Below are 22,263 nucleotides of genomic sequence, written 5' to 3'. Positions count from 1 at the left end.
AAACGTCTGGTCGTGGGTGGCTTAGCTGGGTCACTGAGCCCACAGAGTAGAGCATTTCATAAGAAAGAGCCCACTTAATTCTGAACCATACATCGCATTAGCTGATTTACATGTGGACAGCTATCATTTTGTGAGGAGTTTGACATTGATAAATGAGGTGTTTTACCTAATAGGTAATAAAAACAAATTACAGGTCTTAAGAGAAAGGATGTTCTTCATTTGGCTCTGTTTTCTGTCTCTTCGAGGGCAAGGGCCAGATTGTTTCCATATGATTGTAGCCTTCATTTGTTAAGACTACAGACAGAGATTAATAACGGCATTTTCTGATGACTGATCCATACTTTGCCTTGGGGTTATTTAAAGAAAAAGTGGTAGGAACAACTGGACATTCAGGATAAATGACTTTTAGTACTGTTTTTATCTGCACACTTTGAAAGATTTGTAAGTTACTCAGCTATTAATAGTATACTGTATTTTAATCTGACATTTAGTATTATTTCTTTCCCTGTGATTATCATTCTCTTTCTTTAAATAGCCTTTTACACTGTTTGTGCAAATGAAATTTAATTAATTACAGGAAACTAAAATCTCTTACCGCCACTATAAAAACGTGAAACGAACACATTACTGATATTTATATCTTCCCAGCTGTATGTTGAGAGCAATAAACATTTCTCTGATTAGCAGGGCACAAATAATACCATGGTTAAAAAGCCGTGATGTTTTCACTTTAAGACTGTTAATTGTGGAGGGTATAAATGCCTCAATGCAGTGATTATGTGGCTGCTCCCCTTGTCCGTGATCCATCAAATACCCTAAATTCAAATTAGTGAAACCATAAACAATCTACTTATGGTCAGTGGGGATTCACAGCGTTTTCACAGAGGGTGAAATGCTGACATACAATGTGAAATAACAAATGACAGTCTAGAGACGAGAACAAATCAGTTCTCTGACCAGAGGTTTTTTTTCCAAAGAGAAAATATTAGCCCAACAGTACTTAGTAGGTGAGGGTGTGTTATTCTTAACCGGTTTGAATCACTACTGGACTCTGCGGGTCCCACAGAGCTCGTATATAAGCTCTCTCAAGTTTCTTCAGCTAGGCGTGAAAAGGCTTCCCTTCTGCTGTAATGCAAGCCTGACAGAGGACAAGTCTGCCTCTATTCCCCATCTCAGTGCAGTCAAACACCACCCGAAAGGATGAGGCAGCCACATCCACAGTCATACAGGCCATAATATTTCACAACCTTAAAAAAAAGATACATACATTGTGAAAGCTGTTCAGTCAGGTGTGATTCCTTACCCGACTGTACATCTACAGGTGGCAGTAAATCAGATGCACAGGGAGACGTGTGCTAAAATAAAATCAACATATATTTAAATCCTTTACTCCACTCATGTACAGGTATGATATGTAATGAATACATGTTTGCCATACTGTAAAATGGAAAATCCATGTGTGCATGTTTAGTTTGAGAGGCCGGAGACATCACTTTTTAACCTTGAAATTAGAGAGTTATGTTTTGTCACAATCCTGCAATCATCATATAGAGAAACAAAGACGATACTTTCCCTGTGAATTGAATTTTGCCGTTCCGTCTTGCTTGTAAATGATGCAGGCGTATGTAATGACTGCGCAGTCAGACCGAGGTAATTTTAAGTGCCACATCCAATCAGCACTATCACCACAAAGCATCACAGCTTGGAGCGCAGTCGTTCTCTCTGCAGGGCCCTCAGCTGAGGTGATACTCAACCACTGAGACACAGTAAAAGTTACCGATACAGAGCAAAAAGAAAGGGTGAGGAATGAGAAGGGGGCAAAAGGGATCGGGGGTGGAGGGGGTGAAAGAGTCTTGGATCCTGTGGTAAGTGCCAGAGGGACACATTTTGTTGGAACACAGGGTGTGCTGAGTGATGGGAGAACGGCTACAGCAGTGTTTAGAAACACCAGTCGGCCAGTCTATTGCCTAGGAGCCTGGGTGTCTGCGCTGAGCTCTCCCCCCCACCGCTCTAAGTAGGATGGTACATGCAGCCTCACTGCATACCGCTCTGCGCGCCGCTAAAATTAGCCCCCCTGGAACCAGATGGAATTCTAAACAGAATAAACTTTTCTTGACTTGATTATATTGAGCCTTTCCAAGCTCCGACATTAAAAAGAAAGAGAGAAGGCAAAGAACGAGGGGGAACCTTAGAAGCTAATTGCCGTGGGTCTGGCGTGCACATTGGGCATTGTGTTGAGTCGAGACACTGCCGTAATGCCGGAGCCTTTCCCCGGGCCGTGTCTCCCAAAGGGGGAACTGTCACATCTTCCATGCGTTTGTGGTGGGCTTGCAGCTCCACACGGACTGCATGTGAAGCCGCTAATTAAAAGCAAGCGATCCGTAACTGTCTGGCTCACCAGGCCGTGCTCATCCATGTGGCCCCCATTGGCTCTCATACACCCCCTGGCCCCTGACTAGGGCTGTTAGGCCTCTGCATGGGAGTGATTTTATGAAAAAATGACATGACTCCAATATAAGGCAACACTGGCAGTATTATAGTGTATATACATGAGATTCAACAGGAGTAGAAAAAACATCAACGGTTGGTGCCCAACTAATTCATTTGGTTTAATTTTATCATATCATCATATTATCATGGGAAGATAGTGCAATTATATTATAAGTTATTTTGTGTATTTTGAGTATTTACTGTTTTTATTTCTATTTTAACATCAGAATTAAATTTCTCTCGTTATCTAACTGCTCACTGTTGCTTCTCCTTTTTTGTTCCATCATTTCTTGCAAAAGCTAAAAATGCTCTGCTAATGAAAAAATAAAAACATTTTCCATCTATTAGATGTTTCATGTTAGTGCTTCACAATAAATGCTACACAACGTTTCAACAGTTGAATGTTTCTATGGAAGAAGCAGCAGGTTTGCGTTAGTGTTTGATTGATATAGCTCTAATATTGCGTTAGCAGAGTAAACAGAAAACAGCAGTTTTTACGCTGGGCTGAGATGGAATAGTTGGTGTATCGATTAAAGCAAAACGCAACTAAGGTGCAATAGAAACAGACAGCGAACAAATCATGAGATACAATGAGAAAGTGACCTAAACATCCACTGGAGCTTCCACTCCAATGAAGATATGAAAAAATAGAGGCAGGAGAAACATTAGATATGTTTGGCGTGAGGAGGTGATTGTAATGTTCCACAAATTAATACATGAAACAAACATAAAGACCATGTTTCTCACCATAACTTTTGTTTTTCACTATTTGTGGTTTGGCGCTTATTTAATTACATCTTCTTGTTGCACCCACTTTTCTTGCAATGGTTTAATAGCACCTGACTGGAGGATTAGCGCCACGAGCTGTTTATCTTGCCGATTCAACTCCTAATAATCATATAATGTTTCGATGGAAACAGGCATTCATTTGCATAACTTTAAAGGAAGAGGTCTTTCAATGGACAAAATTAAAGCACTGTTTCTAATTTGTACACAGTTTCTGTCGAGTTTTCTGTCAAATAATATAAGCCACAAATTCACAGGGTCTTTTAAAAAAATAAAAGAAAGTCTAAGGCAAACAATAGCTGCAACATAATGATCTGTAAACAGAAGAACCTAAAGAGGACGTAGAATACAATACAAATTCCTTTAATGAAACAACCCATGGCTGGTAGACAAGACGGAATGGTACTTTGACTCGGTCCAAACAGTGACTTTGATTTTCAAGATTTGTTTGTTTCCACAAAATGACAGCTAAAACCCCAAGTCGTTCTCTAAACCAAAGTCTCACTACACTCCAAACTCAGCCCAGTGGTTGGCCACCTACAGAACAGCAAAGATGAAGATGAGGGAAAAACCCCTTTGTATCAAAGGCTATCTTCTGGTGACTCCCTGGCTCGTGTTTATCGAACGCTGATTTTAATGCTCCATTTTTATCATGGCGATTAGCATTGTTTAGTAATCAGTCAAACCGAGACTTCCCCTTGTCCGTGCAAGTGTAAACACTTGTCTTCTCAAAACAGCTTCATTTGGATAAAGAAAGGACAGAAATGTCTCTGTGAATGTGATGGTATATTTTTGTATTGTTTGCTAAAGCAGAAGCACATGATGCAATGCTTGTGTTTATGGGGGAAAAAGCAGTAATTGCAGTATCAGTCATATGTGAGCCATGACACATATGACCACCATGAATCGGCCTTTTCTCTCTCTGAAATCCCTCCCAACCCATCACAGTTTTTTCCACCACTCGCTGGCTTAGCTCTCTGCCACAAATTTTATCTGATCCCCTTTTTTTCAATAACCTCAGTTTTGCTTTGATTACTTTAATCACCTTTGAATCTAACCAATTTTCAGAGTTTGCGGTAGCTTGGCCCGTGCCTATTTGGTGGCGTGTGCATGACTGAGGTGAGACACAGAGCACTGCTGCATGCAGAGCCGGGACTGAAGACTTTCCTCGACAGTAGGAAGGAAAACCTTTTTTTTTTTTTTTTGCAAGGGGGGGGCTCGACCCAGACGGTGACTTGGCTGGGGTCAGGTGTAAACATATGCACAGCTGGCAGGCAGATGTGCTCAGACGAGAGCCAGTGACCATGTCTTTGGTTCCTTCCTCTGCACTCACCTGACGTTCATCTAATCCAGCGAGAAGAAACAAAGACTATGCAGCAAAAAAAAAAAGAAAACCCAAAAAATTAAAAAATCGCACACATGTAAAATTGTGTGCAGACATTCTTAAAATACACACAAGGGGTCTTGCAATGTAGACGGTATGAAAAAATCTGAAGGGAGGGGGGCAAAGAAATCAAAAGCTCTGGTTACTCCAAAAGTGGCCTCTGCTCCTCTGTTACTTAGCTAGTCGAGCGAGTGTGTGGTCGATGAGAGAGAAAGTATAACATTTCCCATTTTCTACTTTACTGGAGTGGTCTGGGAGACTCATCGGATGGGATTTTTAAAAAGATCTTTCAGTGCACTGACATCCATGAACACACCATGATTACATTCCTTTCACCCATTGCTCTCTTTTTTTTCTGCCTTTATTCAGCATGTGCCAGGCCAAAAGAGACAGACAATTTTGTGCATTTTTGTGGATTTTCTGAGACCCCTAATCAAACTTTCAAACAAATGATCTCATGATGTAATGGACTGGAGAGATGCAAGCAACAACAAAACAAACTCTGCTCTACTGCTAGAGCAATAACCAAAAGTTTACACCCCGGCAAACAGTTTAAATATTTACCAACCTTAGTAAAACAGCCGGGGATTATCCTGTATTGTTATAACACTGAGAAAAGACTCTCATACTTTCCATATTTTCTGCTGATTCCATGAGGCTGAAAACAAGGAGGGGGGATCAGATTAAAATCTCTTTGTACATAAACTACCCATTGACTCACTGTCTTCCTGTCGGAAGGAGCAATTAGCTCTCCGAGACAAAGATCTCAGACATGTTAAATGGCTGAAAATAAATAAATGTGGGTATTGCCGTTAGACTTTAGGCCCTGTTTCAATTAGAGCAGAGGCCGTGGTCTGTGTCTCTCACTGAGCTGCTGGCTCCTTCAGGCTCCGCTTCTATGGGGACTTTTTAATTGCTATGTTTTAGCTGAGAGGGAAACAGAGAGGGGAAATGTACTGTATTCATCTTGGCCTCCCACTATGCTTCACTCATGAAGGCCTGGGGTGATTTGTCTCTTTAACGCGGAACGCCGTACAGTGAAGTACAGTGCTGCTTAGACAATGCATTCATTCTTCCCATCATGAATGGAGATTTTCTTCCACAGGTCTCTTTTTTTCCTTTCTTTTCAGCGGATTGATTTATGTGACATAATTTATTATGACCAGCTACCCGAGCTCCTTCAATTTCAGGAGGTAAAATGATCTAGAGATTTACTAAAATCACAACACCTTCAATATAAAAGCTTTTGACAAAGTCTGCACTTGATATTCATCATTAGATTAGTGGTTGGCATCTGTTAAGCCTTATATAACTGATAAAAGTAGTCTGTGGCTCTTATTTTAAGGATTGCATTCCTCTTCAAACATTCCACACAATCTGCTGAAGTTGGTTATACTTTCGATGGAGCGTAAGATTTCAAACTCCTCAGCCTCTTTTGCTTTTTCCATATCCAGCTGATGGCAGCCATGTCAACTATCAAAAAGTGGAGTCTGCTTGCAGAGATGACTGATGAGGGATGGTAGCCAGATCTGTGTGTGTGTGCTCTCTCTTTTCCAGTATCCAGATATGTGGGTCAAAGAGAGAGACCAGATACACACCTTCTGATCTCTCTGCTGTCAGATCAACACGTTTCTGTCAGCGTATCTCTGTCACTCCTTTTCTGTTGCTCTCACATTCTTTATCTATCCGGTCTATTCATTGTCCCCAGGCATCCTATTAATCATTCTTTGCAACTCCAAGATCTTTCTTTGCGTCTGCACCACGCTGGGACGGGAATGTTTAAAGGTCCCTTTGTCCCTTCAAGAGCAGGAGAAACGTGAATTTCCTCTCAGATGCGATAATATGATGACTGTTACGCTATTTTCGGGGACGCCGCAGTCTCTTTTTTTTCTCTCAACGCCCATAATAAGCAGCGTGTGCCTTCCGCGACAACGGTTATACCTTTCACCCTTCCCTCCCTCACTGCGTTGCGTGATTACACGCAGACAGATGGTTTGAGTTTGAGCCCTGCCGCCACACGCTAATATCAGACATGCTTTGAATTTATCTCACATCTTAATGGACGACAGGGTAGACAGGCAGTTTGCAAACTGCCGAACCATTCCTTCTGCCCTCTGTTTATTACCGTATTTATTTGACTGGATTCGAGGAATGAGGCAAATTGGCCCCTGTGAGAAAGAGACAGAGAAAGTGAGAGGGGTAAGAGCTCCTCAATGAATAGTCCTTCATTTAACTGTTAAGACTGCGGTTATGAGAGCTGTCAAACGCTTGTCTGTCTGATAATAAACTTCATTACAGAGTGATCCCGAACAATCAAACCATCCTATTTCCTCTTTGACAACTTGGGCCCCTCCCTTAGGTAATGACCTCTACTGCTGCCTCTGGAATTACTGCACTAAAGCACTTTTTTCTCAAGTGTCCACGCTAATAAACTGATTAATGATTTATATCACCCCCAGGCTTCTAAAAAAGAACATCTTCACACACCGTCTTGACCCCAAGGGCCACGGGAATACATTGAGATACTTGCGGTCATTTTTATTTTTATGTTAGGACTCTGCAGTAGTTGTCGTATCACATTTCACTACAGTGGCCCACTCACTTACTGAAAGATAAACTCCTTTTGTTGATCTAAAGTGGTTTGCTTATGCTTCATCAATTGGTCCGTCGGTCAAGTAGCAGTTTTGGGAGGAGAGACGAGGGCGAACGGCTCAGCAGAAGTGGCAGGGGGAACAAAGACTGGTTTATGGCGTGTGGCCATCAGACAGGCTACATCAACACTGTTCGTCAGGACCCAAGAATAGTGCAGAGGGCTGAGTCAGCCTAGCAGCAGCTACCCACAGCAAGGGGAAGAGAGGGAGAAATGTGTGTGTGCTTGCGAGATGGCCAGATGCAAAGGGAATAGAGAGGGAAAAGGGGGAGAGAGAAAACAACCCAAGGATCTTGTTAAAACGAAATTGTTAAGCATCCCTGCTGTGGGATTTACTTTTTGTTGCTGTTCACCATTTGACTCCATGACTCCACTCTTGACCTCATAGCGCACAAACACAAATGGGGAACTTGGCCTCTATAACGGCCCTGTTTACTGGAAATGCTGCTCACCAGAGACAATAAAGACTTATGATGCATACAAGGCTCCTGCCGACCTTTGCTGTTGTGGCCTAATGTAACTCCCATACCCACGCATGCACGTGTATACTGTACACACAAATAGAGAGGGAAAAAGATGGTAAACAACCAACATAGGTCCTTTCTAGTCAGATATAAAGAGTGACTCATTTTAAAACAAACCATGGATAAAGATGCAAAACTTTACTGTCCTTTAAGAAAGGCAGGAATGAAAATGTGTCTTTACCCTGGTTCAAGGGTTCAATAAAAACCCACATTAAACATTCAGGCAATAGGATTAGGTGTGCACATATGGAAAGAGGAATACCTATTAAAATACCACCATGCAAACGCATCACATAATTTATGGAGCTACTGTTTATAGGAACAGGACCCGGCGTTGTCATCGACCTAACACGTGGGGTGTTGTGCGGTGGAGGGACGAGCTGTTTATTTTGTTTATCACTTCACTCTATCGGCTGCATATGGAGTGTGTATGTGCGCGTGCATTTTCATTTGGAAGTGATCTCCTGTGTTTTTCCTGTTGCAGAGCACAGAAGCGTGTGGTGTGGAAGCTCAAAGCTCTCGCCCACATCAAGAGAAACCATCCGGCCTTACAGCCACAAGCCCTCCCTCTCCTCCCCCCTCTCAGGCATAATAACAGAGCCATCAAATAGCCATATTTATAATCTCCGAACGGGCCAATTTTAAAGTGGTCAACTCCAGAGGTATAGGAATTGTTGAGAGCAATTTGCGGTTTTCATTCTTAAAGAGGCACCATCCCAGTGGCAAATGAAATAAAGTCAGCATCCTTTTTTTCCATTTGTCAATACGAAAGCTGGGTTCAATTACATCTTTGGCTTTATTCTGATATCACTTCAAAATGATTTATTTAAATTGGGTTGGGCAAAAATTGTTTTATTATAATTCCGCTTCATGTTTGTGTAACGCAGAAATTAGAGCATTTATCATTTTTCTAAATGCAATGTTGAGATTGCAACACCACCTTCATACAGCATGCCCTGTATGGTATGTATGTGAGCGGTTAGTGTACATCTTCATTAACTTGACTTTATTTAGGTTACATTAATCAATTTATCAGAAGAAATAATTCTCCAACTAACAACTGACACATTTACAATGTTCATCAGCACTAAAACAACACTTTTTAGAGGTGGAGAAGGGGAGTTGAACTCAAGCAAATAGCATCTGGTTTAGCAACACATTGTGAGCAGAACCAGCAGCAGATCAGCATACATGAATACATTTCATCTGGTCATTACTGTGCAGATATGGAGCCAAGCGCTCCTGCCAGTTTCCAGCCTCCTGTCACTTGCCGGTATCTGACACTGATGAAAAATGCAGCGTGTTTCAATCACCACAACATTACCATTCTGTTTTCTCTATATGTTGAGATCAGATGACTCCAGAGTGTTGACCTAGTATGATAAATGTAGTGCTGTGTAACACGTAATTCACTTTTGCTTTTTTGTGTCTTGCCTTGATAACTCATTATAGCAGTGACATAGGTCAATCACTTAAAACATGGAGGATTCAGACAATTAGAAATTTAGTTACTTTTCATTTATAGTTAAAAGTTGGAGGCTCTTGGGATATATAATACATTAGTAACATATATTAGCAAACTTCCAAATCAAATTAAACAAAGTTCTGGTCACACAGTGAAACTTTGGCCTTTGGAAACCCTGAGGTGTGGCGCCCTGGGTCAGTTTTCAACTTTGCCTGCTGTTCATCTTAATAGCACTGCACAGCTACAAAATAGTAAGGATGAATATCTGGAGGGATGCTATTAGCCAAATGCTTAGAGTGCATACCACATAACCGCCAGTATGGGCTTCTATTCCTGCTGAGGACCTTTGTTGCATGTCAAAGAATATGAATATCTGTCTATGCATGAGTGTGACTTATGGGCTCCTCATGGATGTACAGTACATTCAACATTGTCGGACATGAAACGGGGGTGTGGGGGTGACAGTCTATTTTAGAAACACAAACATCATGCATTTTCAAACTGAACTAAAATCCACATCTAAAACTCAAATCTACATAAAGAAAGAGCAGTTTTGACCCAATGGCCAATTATTCAATGATTTTCCCCCCAACCTGAAAATGATGAAACTACTGAATATTGTAAGCATCTTAATAACAGTGTTTACCGATGCTGAATCCTTTCAGACCCCTGGGTGTTTTGACTGTGTGATATGCAATGCCAGACCCATAGCTATTAACTCCAGCCTCCTTTCATCTTTCGGTCCTTTCTTTTCGCTCTCTGCCCCTGAAGGGTTGTGCTCACGCATGCCACCGTCATAATCAGCCATTCTGATATTCAAATGAGTACAGAAAAAGCATTATTCACACATGTGCTGCTGACGACCAGAATACATCAAGGGACAGCTGGCATGAAAATGGCCCCCTTTTTTTTTACTTTGTAAAAGTATAGATTGAAATGGATAGAAGTGAGGTTTAAGGAATAGTGAGAAAAACAGACCAAACAGAGGGAGCTGTAAAAATGCGTCCAAATTACACTAATGTCTGAGCAGGAAGGAAACCGGCCTTTATACACTCCTCAATAGCTTCCTGTTAAACATCCGCAAATCACAAACTCACAAAAGGATTACAAAAAGAGTATACCAGAGACCTAGTGTCATCTAAACACCGGCTGTGTATTTATGTGACTCCACTTGTAGGAAGCTGACCACCACCACCAGGTTCCTCTGAGTGCAAGTGTGTGTGTGTGCTGGATGGGATGTGTGTATCGTATAGAGGAGGATGTTATCAACATGGCAGTGATGAGAGATGAATGGCGTCCCACGGGGGCCGGCTTAAGCCCCTGCACATGTGCACAGCACTACCACCCACTAAAAATATGACTCCTGGATACTTTTCCGACTTCTGGCTCTGTCCATTAATCAGCAGCCGGACAGCGGGGCTCGGACTTGGCAGAGTATCAGACGTGCCTCCAGTGACTGGGCCTGTCCGTCATCCTGCCACTGCTGCCTCGAGCTGCTTAATTAATGTGGCAATTGAAGGCTGCATATCATAATGAACACACAGCCCCCTCTATCTGAGCCTTCCTGGGCTTGTTATTCTTGGTCCCCGTTAAGGATACGTTCCTGTGTATGTTCGGATATTTATAGGTAATGGATCTATTAAAATGCATGAGAACGAATTAAAAAACAAATAAATGCGAAGGTGCTCAAACGAGCCTGGAATGTTTGGAAAAGGGATTTTCGGTTTGATGTGTTTTCACAGCATAGCTGTCGAATTTATCACTTTCACTTTTGTTGGTGTTACTCCGTCGCCTCATTTCATCATTAAGAACACACAGGCCGTTTCTGCTCTTGAGATTTTTCATTTTCATGAGGACTCCTTCTTGCTGCAGTGTAAAATATGCTGAGGAAGCTGACTTAAAAGAGTCAAGTAACCTGTCCAACAGCCCCTTTCAAAGAGAAGAAAGAAAAGGCTCACCTTGACCAACCAAGTGATGACAGAGAGCTACATGGAGCACTTTTTCCACCATCGACCATGCAGAATATCCAACCTTTATGGAGGATTATAACTCCTTGAGCTCATTGCTCAGCTTCAGATGGTAGTATTTCTCTAAGCAAAGGGGGGGAACTGTATCAATCTGACAGCCTCAGGTAGAGGTTAATGCCTCTCCATTTGTAACTCTTTGCTGTGCGTAATGCCACCTCCCTTGGTTATAAAGACTTCATAAATCATGCACGTGGATCCTCTGCGATTCTCATACTGGAGACAGGCTGATTTACGGCTACAACTTCTAGCAGACTTCTCATCCTTTATCCTCCTTTATTGCCCCCCCTCTCGCTGTGCTGAAGAAACTATTCCCTTAACTCTCTTTTTCGCTCTCTCCTCTCCAGGTGTCTGGACTCTGACTTAGCACCACAGCTAGCCAACACACACACAGACACACACACAAACACACACACACACACACAGGAAAAGGATCTACTTCCAGGGAGGGCTAATAGGATGTGACATCATTTATGGCTGACTGGGGGTAATATGTGACATGTCAACTCTCCACGGTGAGATGTTTTTCAGCAAAATCTTTCAAACCTGCCACGGCAGGGTTTAAAATAAATCTGAATTACACAGCAATGCAGTTTTAAAAAGCAGCGATACAACACACTTAAAAGCCAGAAAGTGCGCACTCTGTATGGGGTAACGGTGGAGGATGGCCTAGACAGGGGAAGAAGGTTTGTATATAGATTTGACCATTCATTCCTCTGAATTATGACCCAGGGACTTTTATGGGGGGATAGCTGCATGGACATGATGCACTTTCCAGATCAGCAGAGATAAATCAACATACTGTATGTCAAGTCCTACACTTGAGAGGTATTTAGGAGGCTTTAATCTGTAAATGTGAGGTACCTGCTGAGATTATACACCTCTCCAATACTAATATACCTCTTCTACTTTCACAGATTTCTAGTCCAGTAACCAGTCAAACACTTAATATGTTTTTTTTCTCTCAGACCATATGCTATTTCTCAAGCTTCATGGTTCTTGTTGTGCTGGGAAGACCTTCAATGAGTCGACTTTGAACCCCAATCCAATTTCTCCATGCAACTCAAAACCATAAAGAGCAATTTTTAAAGAGTCTTTGTTTCGATCACTGAATAAAGGAAACAGTCTTTCTTGGATATGTTTGTACTCAAAATAGTGGATCCTTTGTTTTAAGAGACTTTCATTTGTTATGGCTTCATGTCTCTATTACTGCTGTGGAGCTGGGTCAAAATTTAGTCAGACTGTGCGTGCGAGTGTGCATCTCTTTGTGCGTTAACGAGTCACTGTGGAAGCTTTAGGTTTAGCCGTTTTCAGTACTGGAGGAGAGAAGCGGGCAACCCCAATAATCTTGTTTGACAGTTGGGAGCAGGGGCAGCAAAGCAATGGTGTCCCACAATGCAATTGTAAAAACAAACAGCATATAAGTGTGTGAAAAGGGGCGAGAGGCACTGTTCACCACATTCTGGAGCAACATATGTATACACATACACTCACATACATGCTCTACATGCACATGCAAACTTCTAACAGGCCTTGTGTGTGTCAGACTTTAATCCAGTCCACTTCACAGCCATGTGTTATGACAAGCTGTGTCCCGATTTCTCTCACTTTCTCTCTGTTGTTTTTTCAGGGCAGGCTGAGGGGGTTCTAATCCAGTTAAGACCTGTCAGGACTAATACAATGACAGGTCAAACCACCTCTGCTACCCCTTCACTTCCAACCAAAGATCAAGGGTGTTCAGACAGGAGAAAAGAGCGACTGTGTTTACCTCTTTAGTGGTTAAACCATCATGACTGACAACTTTCAAAACCTTTGCTGCACCATTTAAATCACAGCTTAAATATATAATGCTTTAGGTGATGCTATAGGTTTTTCACCTGTAATATACTTTCTGCAAACTTAACAGAGCACAGTAGTTTTCTCCATGTCACATCATACGGAGGCAAATCGCTTCCATATCAGTCACTCATTTACAAACCTCAAAACACATTTTTTGCATCAAACCAGCATCAACCACAAACACTGACGCGCCAGTTAAATATAAACTGAATGCTGATATCCCCAACTTTCCTCTCATTGTCACCTCCCACAGCTGGAGAAAGCACAGCAAACATGTACAAGTTGTTATGGAAGGTTGTGTGGACTCAGAAACCTGTTGTGTATTACTATATTTCAGTCATGAAAGACTACAACTATGGGCCAACTACTGCAGCAAAGGGTGATATGGTATTTGATTATCTCCAAAGGTATGAGTAGACAAGCCATGACCATGTTGTGTGTTTTACAATACTCTCCCACCTCCTACATGAGTATTTTAATAATGTCTTGATTTAAAAAGAAATTACAAACTACCAACTTTATTTAAAAAAACATACAAAAATCTGAAAATCTGATCACTTTCATTTACTTTTGCATAAATGAATTAAAACAATGCAGACACATAAAAAAACAAAACAAAGGAAATTCTTTCCAAATCGATTTTTATATTTTGGATTATCTATGTATTTTAATGTTGTTAATGTTGTTTTAGTCAAATATTCCATTGGATTCAAATGCTCTGTGGGCTCAAATTGATGAGTCTCAATTGCACAATGCTTTACAAAATAAAGACTGTTTTTTAACTTTTTCATTCACACTTGCCTCTCTAGTGTTCAGCTTAGTGGTCAAGTTTTACCGCAGCGTGCAGCAGTGGCCCTGTTTGGCCTAACTTAACAAACCTCATTATTAGACAAGGGAATCTCTTTATGACAGCTACATCTAACTAATGGCCCACTCTTCAGAGTGGCTGGACACATAATGCTTTCAACAGCAGTGAACCAGTACTGCCCTGTCTTGTGCTTGAGCTGTTGAACAGACACAAACGCACAATCCGATTGCGTTCATGTATTAGCGATGATTGGATCTGCAGGACAGAGTATGTTGACCCCTGGGACAGGGGGGGTTCACACTGAAGCACATGCTATGACACACAAACGCACGCTGTGGTTTCTCCTGTGGCCGCTCAGCTCATTCAGGCTCTGACCAACATCAGCAGCCCCCCTGTTTCGCTGGCTCCCCATCCCCGGGGATCACACAGCGTCGCTGGGCACTCACATCCTCGGCTGTGGGCAGAGAGCCAGCAGCTGGGGCTGAGGCCCGGGGGACACATGAAGGGGCAGAGGGGTAATCTGAGAGGAGGAAAGAAAAAAGGTGGATGTGAAGAGGCAAGGGAAAGAGGAAAAGGTGGAGTAGAGGTTTGTGGGGGTCACCTATCACATAGTTTATCATATACAAAAGTTCCAAGTGTGCCTGTCATGCTGGAGGCTGAGGTAGGGCTGAGAGCTGAAGAGTAAACGTCTGTGTGCTGATGGAGATGAGGCGATGGTGACACAGGCTACACTGTGGCCATTGTATGAAAGCTTTGGAGGAGTTTGCCTATCTTTAACGAGATCTCTCCATGTGAATTTAATATATAATAAACATGAATTATTATATAGCCACATTCTCCTGATAAGGAAACACATTTTCTGTAATATTTATTTGTGCATACTGATCTATTTTAACCACCATGAAATGTGCTTGTTTCCAAACTTTTTGTCTGAGATCTATTATTCTAGCAAAAATGTCTGTGATTCAGCTTCCTCCACTATTGTTCTGGGCTCCCATCAAGGAAAAGAAAAAGCTGTGTCATCATGGGGGAGGTAGTGGAGAGCTGGTGGTGGTGGGTGGGGGGGTAGTAAAGTGGGAAATCTGGCTGGTTCCCAGGCCTGCCCTCTAGGCCTGTTAATGCCTTCTTTTCCTGGACACACATCAGCACATTTAGGGTGAGAGAACAGAGGGAAAGGAGGAGGCAAAGAAGGGATGAAGAAAAGGAGACATTGAGAAAGGAAAGAGATGGAAAGATAGGCAATTAGGACGGCCTGTGAGATCAGAGAAAGAGAAGCTTGGTCAGCAACAAGTCTAACTTCCCCAGCATCCTTCTCTCAGTTTAGGCCCTGCCAGCCCCACATAAACACGGTGAACCTGTGGAAAGTTTCACTCCTCTCTGGAGGGTCCCCTTCTCTCCTCGCTCGTTTTATTTCTGTCTATCTGGCCCTCGGCTTTCTTTTCTTGTTTTAGGAAAATTCCGCTGGTGGTAATGGTGTGCGCCCCTGCAGCCTTAACGTCTTCCATGTGACCATCACGGAGGCAAATTTCCAGTTTGTGTTTGTTTTAGGCAAACAGATCAGTTGCCACTTCATCCATCTAGTTTACCTCTCTGTCCTGGAAGTTGACGTTCTACAGACGCTCGCGTGGGCATATGAGCTCTGAAAGTTGGCCACACCTCAGCCCAAAAAATCCCCACCCCCACCCGTCACGTCCCTCCCTGAGCTGTATTTTATTTTATAACATCATGTGACAAAGTCTTTGATATCAGGCTTGAAGCCAAGAGGGAATGGGAGTTGGAGACAGGGAGAGACATTTGCATAGGCTTGTTAAAAGTCACCAATTAGGAAAAAGGCCTCACACATAGTTGCTTGGGCTTTGCCATGTCATAATCTCAGATCAGGACAACATCGCCATCTGCAGGAGAGCAGCAGGATTAAAACAAATGAAAATATCTGTCACATTTGAGAGCTACCAAAACAATACAATAACTATAAAATGAAGAGTAACAATACATTTTTTTTATATCAGCAGGCTGTAGTTAAGCCCTGACATCACAACTTAAGGAAAAGCCAACATAACTGTCTTGCTTCTGGGCCTCCTTAGCTGTAGGTGGCGCTCTGATTCCATTCCCCCGTTGATGACTGCGGTAAGAGCTGGATGATGGCCTTGTTTGTTTAGCCAACAGTGTTGACGCCCACCCACAGGTGCCAAAGGTATAGTGAGTACCGTGCCAGCTGTTTGCAAGCCACAGCAGCCCCTGCACTGCTTGGCTTCACCCTGCTTGACTGCCTGATCTCACAGGAAGAGAGGAAGTGGTTGAGTTACCCAGCAGCAAATTTGAGGTTTATAAAGGGAGAAAGCCGTAAAAAAAATCCAAGTGCAGTTTCCTTTAACTCAGCAGCTAGCCAGGGTGAGGTACTCTGTCCTAATCACTCATTCTGTCATTGTCATTAGTCAATGTTAGGATTGCTCTCAACACACAGTGAGAGATAACGGAGAAGAAACATAAAACACTACAGTTTTTATTGTTATGATTCAGTGGCACACTAAAATAGAGAGGCGAAAGGCAGGTGTTCCAATTTCATGGAAGCTTGATTGCCTTGTAAAGTTAGATTCATTACACTATTAATCTGCTGTTACCTGTGTCACAACAGGGAACCACCCACAGCGACCACAAGCAGGCAACACATGCTCACTGTGAGACCAATAATTGAAAAAATGTTGCTCATGCTATCAGTCATCGCTCTGACAAGCTGGCACACACATAGTCAAACTACAGGGGGGAAATACATTTGCATTTCTCATGATAGCATAAAGTTGCATTTTCACTTGAGATGTGAAATCAGTTAGGCATGTCCAGCATTTGGATTTGGAAGGCTTACCTTAGCATTGTCCTGTCTTTGCCAAAAAGTAATGGGAAGAGGGGGTACGGTAGAGAGAGCTGGCAGCTTCGCCTGGCTTGTTATTGCCAGTACAACGAAGCTCAGTTCACACTCAGCTGTGGCATATTTGGAAAACTTCAAGCAAAGCGGCGAGAAGCAAAAAAAAAAAAAAAAAGCTTTTAAATCAGTTCCACTCTCCAGTAAATTACAACCCTGCATTTTTAATTTCCTCTCTCCATACAATGTTATTCATTGGCATCCAAGCCAAACACGGGCCCCTGCAGACTGCATAGCTCTGCAGGACAAACTGTCCTCTCATGCCGTCGCTACCTGTCAGGAGCGCAGGGGCGTGACTGAAAAAATGCATTCCTTGATGTAAAGTTGAGAGGTGTGTGAGGTGGAGGAAAAAGTGGAAAAAAAAGAACAAATAGAGACTAAACCGCTGAGTGTAGATTAAATCTACCAAAATGGTTCCAAGCCCAGCATTTGGAGTTTACATCATATGTGGTTTGAGATAGTCTTTATCTGATCACTGATAGTAGTCATTGGCAATTACCTTAATATGTTTGACCAACTGAATACTGCGGTCAAGTGGTGTCTGCAGCTTTTAAGAAGATCCGGACGTGAGGCTAACTTCAAATGCAACATAGTGTAAGTTCTACAATGCATTGAAGATGCAACCTTCTGCCATGTCAAATGCTGAATTCATGGACTTTGCATACCAATATTTCATGGCAATAATATCACAATTATACGCTAAGCAGAGAATGTGCATACCCAAACATGCCTCGTCCATGCCTGAGGAAACTGTCTAAGCTCTACTAACCACTAGAAAGAGACAGACTTGGCTGCTGAAATAACATTAAGAGCCTGTTACTATAATAGCAAAGCCTCATTTGTTAGCATTACATATCTAAATACCATCTGAAAACCATGGCTCATTCTGATTAAGCAAGGTCTTGTAACAGTGTAACATTTCAGACAGTTTTTATATCCACCATAGTGTGTAGGCCCCATTACCGTATATCTCCTGTTTGCAACCAAGCGACCTTCTAGTCTGGACTTAAATTTCATGTTGCACTGAACAGATGTGTTATCAAGTCTAAAAAGAATTTTGTTTTACTTAATCTTACTTGAGTGTCAGGAGTTGTTGCATTAGCATTATGCAGGAACAATATCACTTAAAAGGTATTTTGCCATCACAATATATCTGCTTTTGTCATCAGGTCTGAATACTGTTGGATTGTTTGACAGAGATGTCGAACAGGTTTCAAACATGAAAGAGGATAGGAGATTTCATTTAGTGCACCAGACTGCCAAGACTTGCCAAGGTTCTGCTAATTCAGCTGTTTCTGTGCCACACAAGGCGATAGGATAAGGCACCTGGCTTTTGCTTAGACAGGCCTTACATGTCTGTGTAATCCAGAGAGACAGCAAGGGCAGGGCTCGAACTTCTTGTTAGATTTAGCCCAGAACACAACAACATAATCATGTCATTACCCTTGGGCCATTCTGCCACATTGTTGTTGCGGGTGGGAGACACTGGATTTGATTTCAGCAGACTTAGCTGACCTCTGTTTCACGGCCCACCAGAACAGGGGAACTATAGCAGGCCGTCCTCCACGCTGGCACTCAGCCTAGCCAAACATTTTAACTTTCATAGACAAAAACAAAACCGTTTCGCCTTTCTTTCCCCCCATTTCTCCCAGTTTTAAAATATTTTTTTATTAGCACTGAGACGACATCTCTACTAACTTTTTGGTCTTGCAATTTTGTGCTGCTGTTGCAAAATACTGCCAAAATTCCTCCCCACACCCCCACCATCTTTCTGCTCCAGTGTTGATTATTTTGCTTTTTGTCTTTTCTTTCCTCCTAAATGTGTTATTCATCCTGTTCCGTGTGTCTCCAGGCACACTTCAGAACTGGATATAAAATAAACACGCACGTTTTCACCCCTGTTGCTAGGCCTTGACTGCATATACCTGTAACAATAAACAGCTGGGTTTCTGGGCTTGTTTATACTCATCTCTAGCCGTTTGAGGACAGCGTCACAACAGGAACTAGTCTGTGTGTACGGATTTGCTAGGCAGACGCCCACTACGAGGCATAGGGTTGGTGGACGCTACTAGACCATGATAGAGCAGAGGCTGCTGGCAGGTAGTGCGCACTCTGTCTGGCAGAGCTGAGGTTTACCTTGGAGTGACACCAACCATCTGCATGCTATAAGGACTAAATTGCCAGCTTGATGTCCAGCAAGCGAGACAAAACCGTTCCACATACATGAGCATGTGTGTGTTTGTGTGACTTTGTGTATGTATGTGTATGACTGTACAAGAGAACCAGACAGAGACAGAAATACAAAAACGGAGCTCAGACAGTCATTGCTGTACAGTAGCTATCTCATTTTGTAAAACGTACTACCTTTTTTTTTTGTTTAAACTGCTCTACTAAATATTTAGTAACAATGGATGAAATTACTCATCATTGTTGAAATAGCATGACAAAAAAAGACAAATATAGATATGTCATCATATATGATAGCAATAGAGACAATAAACCATCACCCCAGCAGCACAAATGGTGGAAATTACTTATTAGAAGTGATGAACCCGACTTTGCAGTTCTGACTTTGCCGAGTCTTTTGCTCATTGTTTTGCTTTTTACAGCCCACAACTGTTCTGTTCTGTTTCAGTGTCGTCGCTTCCACCAGTGTTGATTTCAGCAGCAGCAGACAGGACAAAACAGCTCTATGTTTGTGCTTTCATTGTAACTGATGTTTAGAGGTACTACGTAATAGTTTGAAAGACTTATCCTAAGAGACTAATCAGTTTCAATAATAATAAGGCCTCTTGAAGAGGCAATCATATCAGACTTGTGACAAAACATCTTGAAGAGTAAAGGAGTAAATTCAGTTGCCATTGGCTCAGTGCTTGAAGATATTTTGTTGCCATGACAGATCATCTTTAACACACTTAAGCTTGATTTATGGTTGTGAGCACCCTATGCAGCTGCTGTACCCACAACACAGTTAGCTGTAATTTACATGCTTCTCTAAATTGTAACTACATGTCAGGGGATAATGCAGCTACGTAGGTAACATATGGAGACCATAGTCACTGTTTTTAGATTGGTCAGCTCGTGTTGAAATGGCCTGATCATGTACAAATGCAGGTGAAGCGAACACTGACCTAAAATCAAAACCTACGTTGTAGGTACTCCCGTAGGATTCCTGTTGGCCCCTTGCATTGACATAAATTCAGCTTAATGTCACTGACCTCTTTCACATGACAAGCCTCTGTGCTGCTTGGAGTCTGTGTTGTTTGTTGTGTTTCATCGTCTTTTCTCTTCTTTTCTGTCTGTATTAAAAGAACAGATACGTCATAAAACAATAATTACCAGTAAAAATGTACATTGTGAACAGACTAGGAAACACTGATGGAAGTGCAGCTACGAACGGAAAAAGAAGGGTTATAGAGTAAGGTAACCTCGAGAATTGCCAGCCAGTGCTATAAAGCGTCTAGCTGTAGCAAATTCACTATAGTTGGGATTAAGGGTTGGCCCACACACAACCATCATGGGTTAGTCAGGTATGCAGCGAAAGTTTCATAAATAATCTTCCCAGCGTCTCAAGACACAACACGCCGGACAGACGCCTTTAATTCAGCTGACAAGAAAATTAAAAGCCTTCATTACCCTAAAGTCATCTAGGGGAAACAAACTTTAACAACTCAGACAATCACAGTATGAATGCCGTTTGGCCAATCCCCAGCCAGCTCTGGGGCTCTGATTGGTTTTCCAGAAGGATGTGGGACTCACAAGTGTGGCAGCTGCTTAAAATAAAGTGACAATTTTTAATGGGGTTTCAAACCTCAGCGAGTCACTGCATCCTGCCAAGCCCCTAGTGATGGCTTACATCCAAACCCCCAGTTTTATCAAACAGGACATGGAGGAGTGAGCTTGTTCTCCCAGCTCAGTGCCATTAGGAGGCCTGGATGCAGTCAACCATTTTCGAGAGTTGCCTTTCCCATCAGCAGGAGCTTTTTATATGTACCAGACGTGCACATACACTAACATACATTTTTGAAGTAAATGCTCCCCTGATAATCAATGGCATCAGAAAATCCTGTAAAGTCGAGTTAAACCTAATAGGGTCAAGTCAATTTGTGAGGTCTGGGCAAAGCTGTTTTCATGATGGTGATAAAAGCCCAATGAAAAACACTCTCTGACGGTTTTCACTTAATATGTGACTGGAGTGTAATGAGTGCAGTACCGCTTCATCTATTTTGACTATCCCTGTTACAGCCGGTTCAGTCTCCACTCTATGATCAAGCGCAGCTGAAAGAGGTGTTCAGTCACACATGCTCACGCACATATAAAAGAGAGAGAGGGGAACTTGGAGACTAACAGGAAATGCAATTACTGTCTGTCTCGGCACAGCATTCCTCAATAGTATGGCCAATTTCATAGCAATTTTAGTGAGTCAACAGGTCGTAAGTAATCATAATGAGCACCTTAATGTTTTCACACGGAGCAGAGCACCCCTTTGTGGTTTTATCCTTTGGCCATTTGATCCTTCTAATCATCTACAAGCTATTTAAACTGTATACAGGAGCTGCGGGCTCGTACAAGTCCCAAGAGGAGGCCCGCTGCCTCCATGTTTGTGGAATACTGTCATTTAAACACTGTGTCAACAGGTATCAGGTTCCTCACATGGTTTCTCTTTAGCTCAAAGGCTGGCGGCATACAGTAGAAGTGGACAGTGCGCTGACAGTGTGCTGTCAGGACCTCAGGTAGTGAGTAGATATTTTACGCTGCAGGTCATTATGGCACCGCACTTTTCAAGTTGTGTCTGACAGGTTATGGTTAGACCTTTGTGGGCAACCGTGCTGTAAGTGACATAAATAACAGCTTTAAAATGAATGGCTGCAGGGCAGATACTATACCTCTAAAGCGTTGTCTGTTCCATCACTTGATCAAACAGGCATCCAGAGTGTGTGAAATAAGATCTGGGATCAATGGCTTCCAGGATTTCATGGACAATGGCAATAAAGTTGCTACTCTGCTTAAAGTTAAACTGTAAAATACTAAACATCTAGACCCATAAAAAAAGTCACACTAGTGGCATGGCTCTAAAGATGACAAGGTTGTTTGTGGGTAGGACATATGGAAATATCTCTGCAGATCTGACTTTTCCCTTAGCACCACAATAAGGTTGATATTTGTGGTTTTGATTAACAAATACTGAATGGATTGATGTCCACGCCTGGATGAAAACTAATATCTCTGATGACGGTCTGTCCAGTCTGTCCATGTTTATGACACATTCTTGCCAAACTAATACAATTCCCATCATCCTCAGTTGTACAGAGATTGGTGCCCATTAACAAATGTTAGCAAGCTAACAAACTAAGATGCTGAAAATGGTCAACA

The 22,263-nt window shown here is 42.2% G+C and overlaps 1 protein-coding gene across 5 annotated transcripts in view; it reads right to left on the bottom strand.

The window, feature by feature from the left end:
• runx2b (RUNX family transcription factor 2b) overlaps positions 1 to 22,263 on the bottom strand; it is a 110,676-nt gene that overhangs the window by 81,077 nt on the left and 7,336 nt on the right. For all 5 annotated transcript variants that reach the window (XM_027284427.1, XM_027284426.1, XM_027284430.1 and 2 more), the window contains one exon: positions 20,109 to 20,189. The gene's annotated coding sequence lies outside the window, so the exon portion shown is untranslated. The remainder of the gene's footprint in view (positions 1 to 20,108; positions 20,190 to 22,263) is intronic.

The sequence above is a fragment of the Larimichthys crocea genome, chromosome XI (assembly GCF_000972845.2).
Source record: "Larimichthys crocea isolate SSNF chromosome XI, L_crocea_2.0, whole genome shotgun sequence".
NCBI classification, from domain to species: domain Eukaryota; kingdom Metazoa; phylum Chordata; class Actinopteri; family Sciaenidae; genus Larimichthys; species Larimichthys crocea.
The sequence above is the reverse complement of the archived record's forward strand: the minus strand, read 5'-3'. Positions and strand labels throughout refer to the sequence as shown.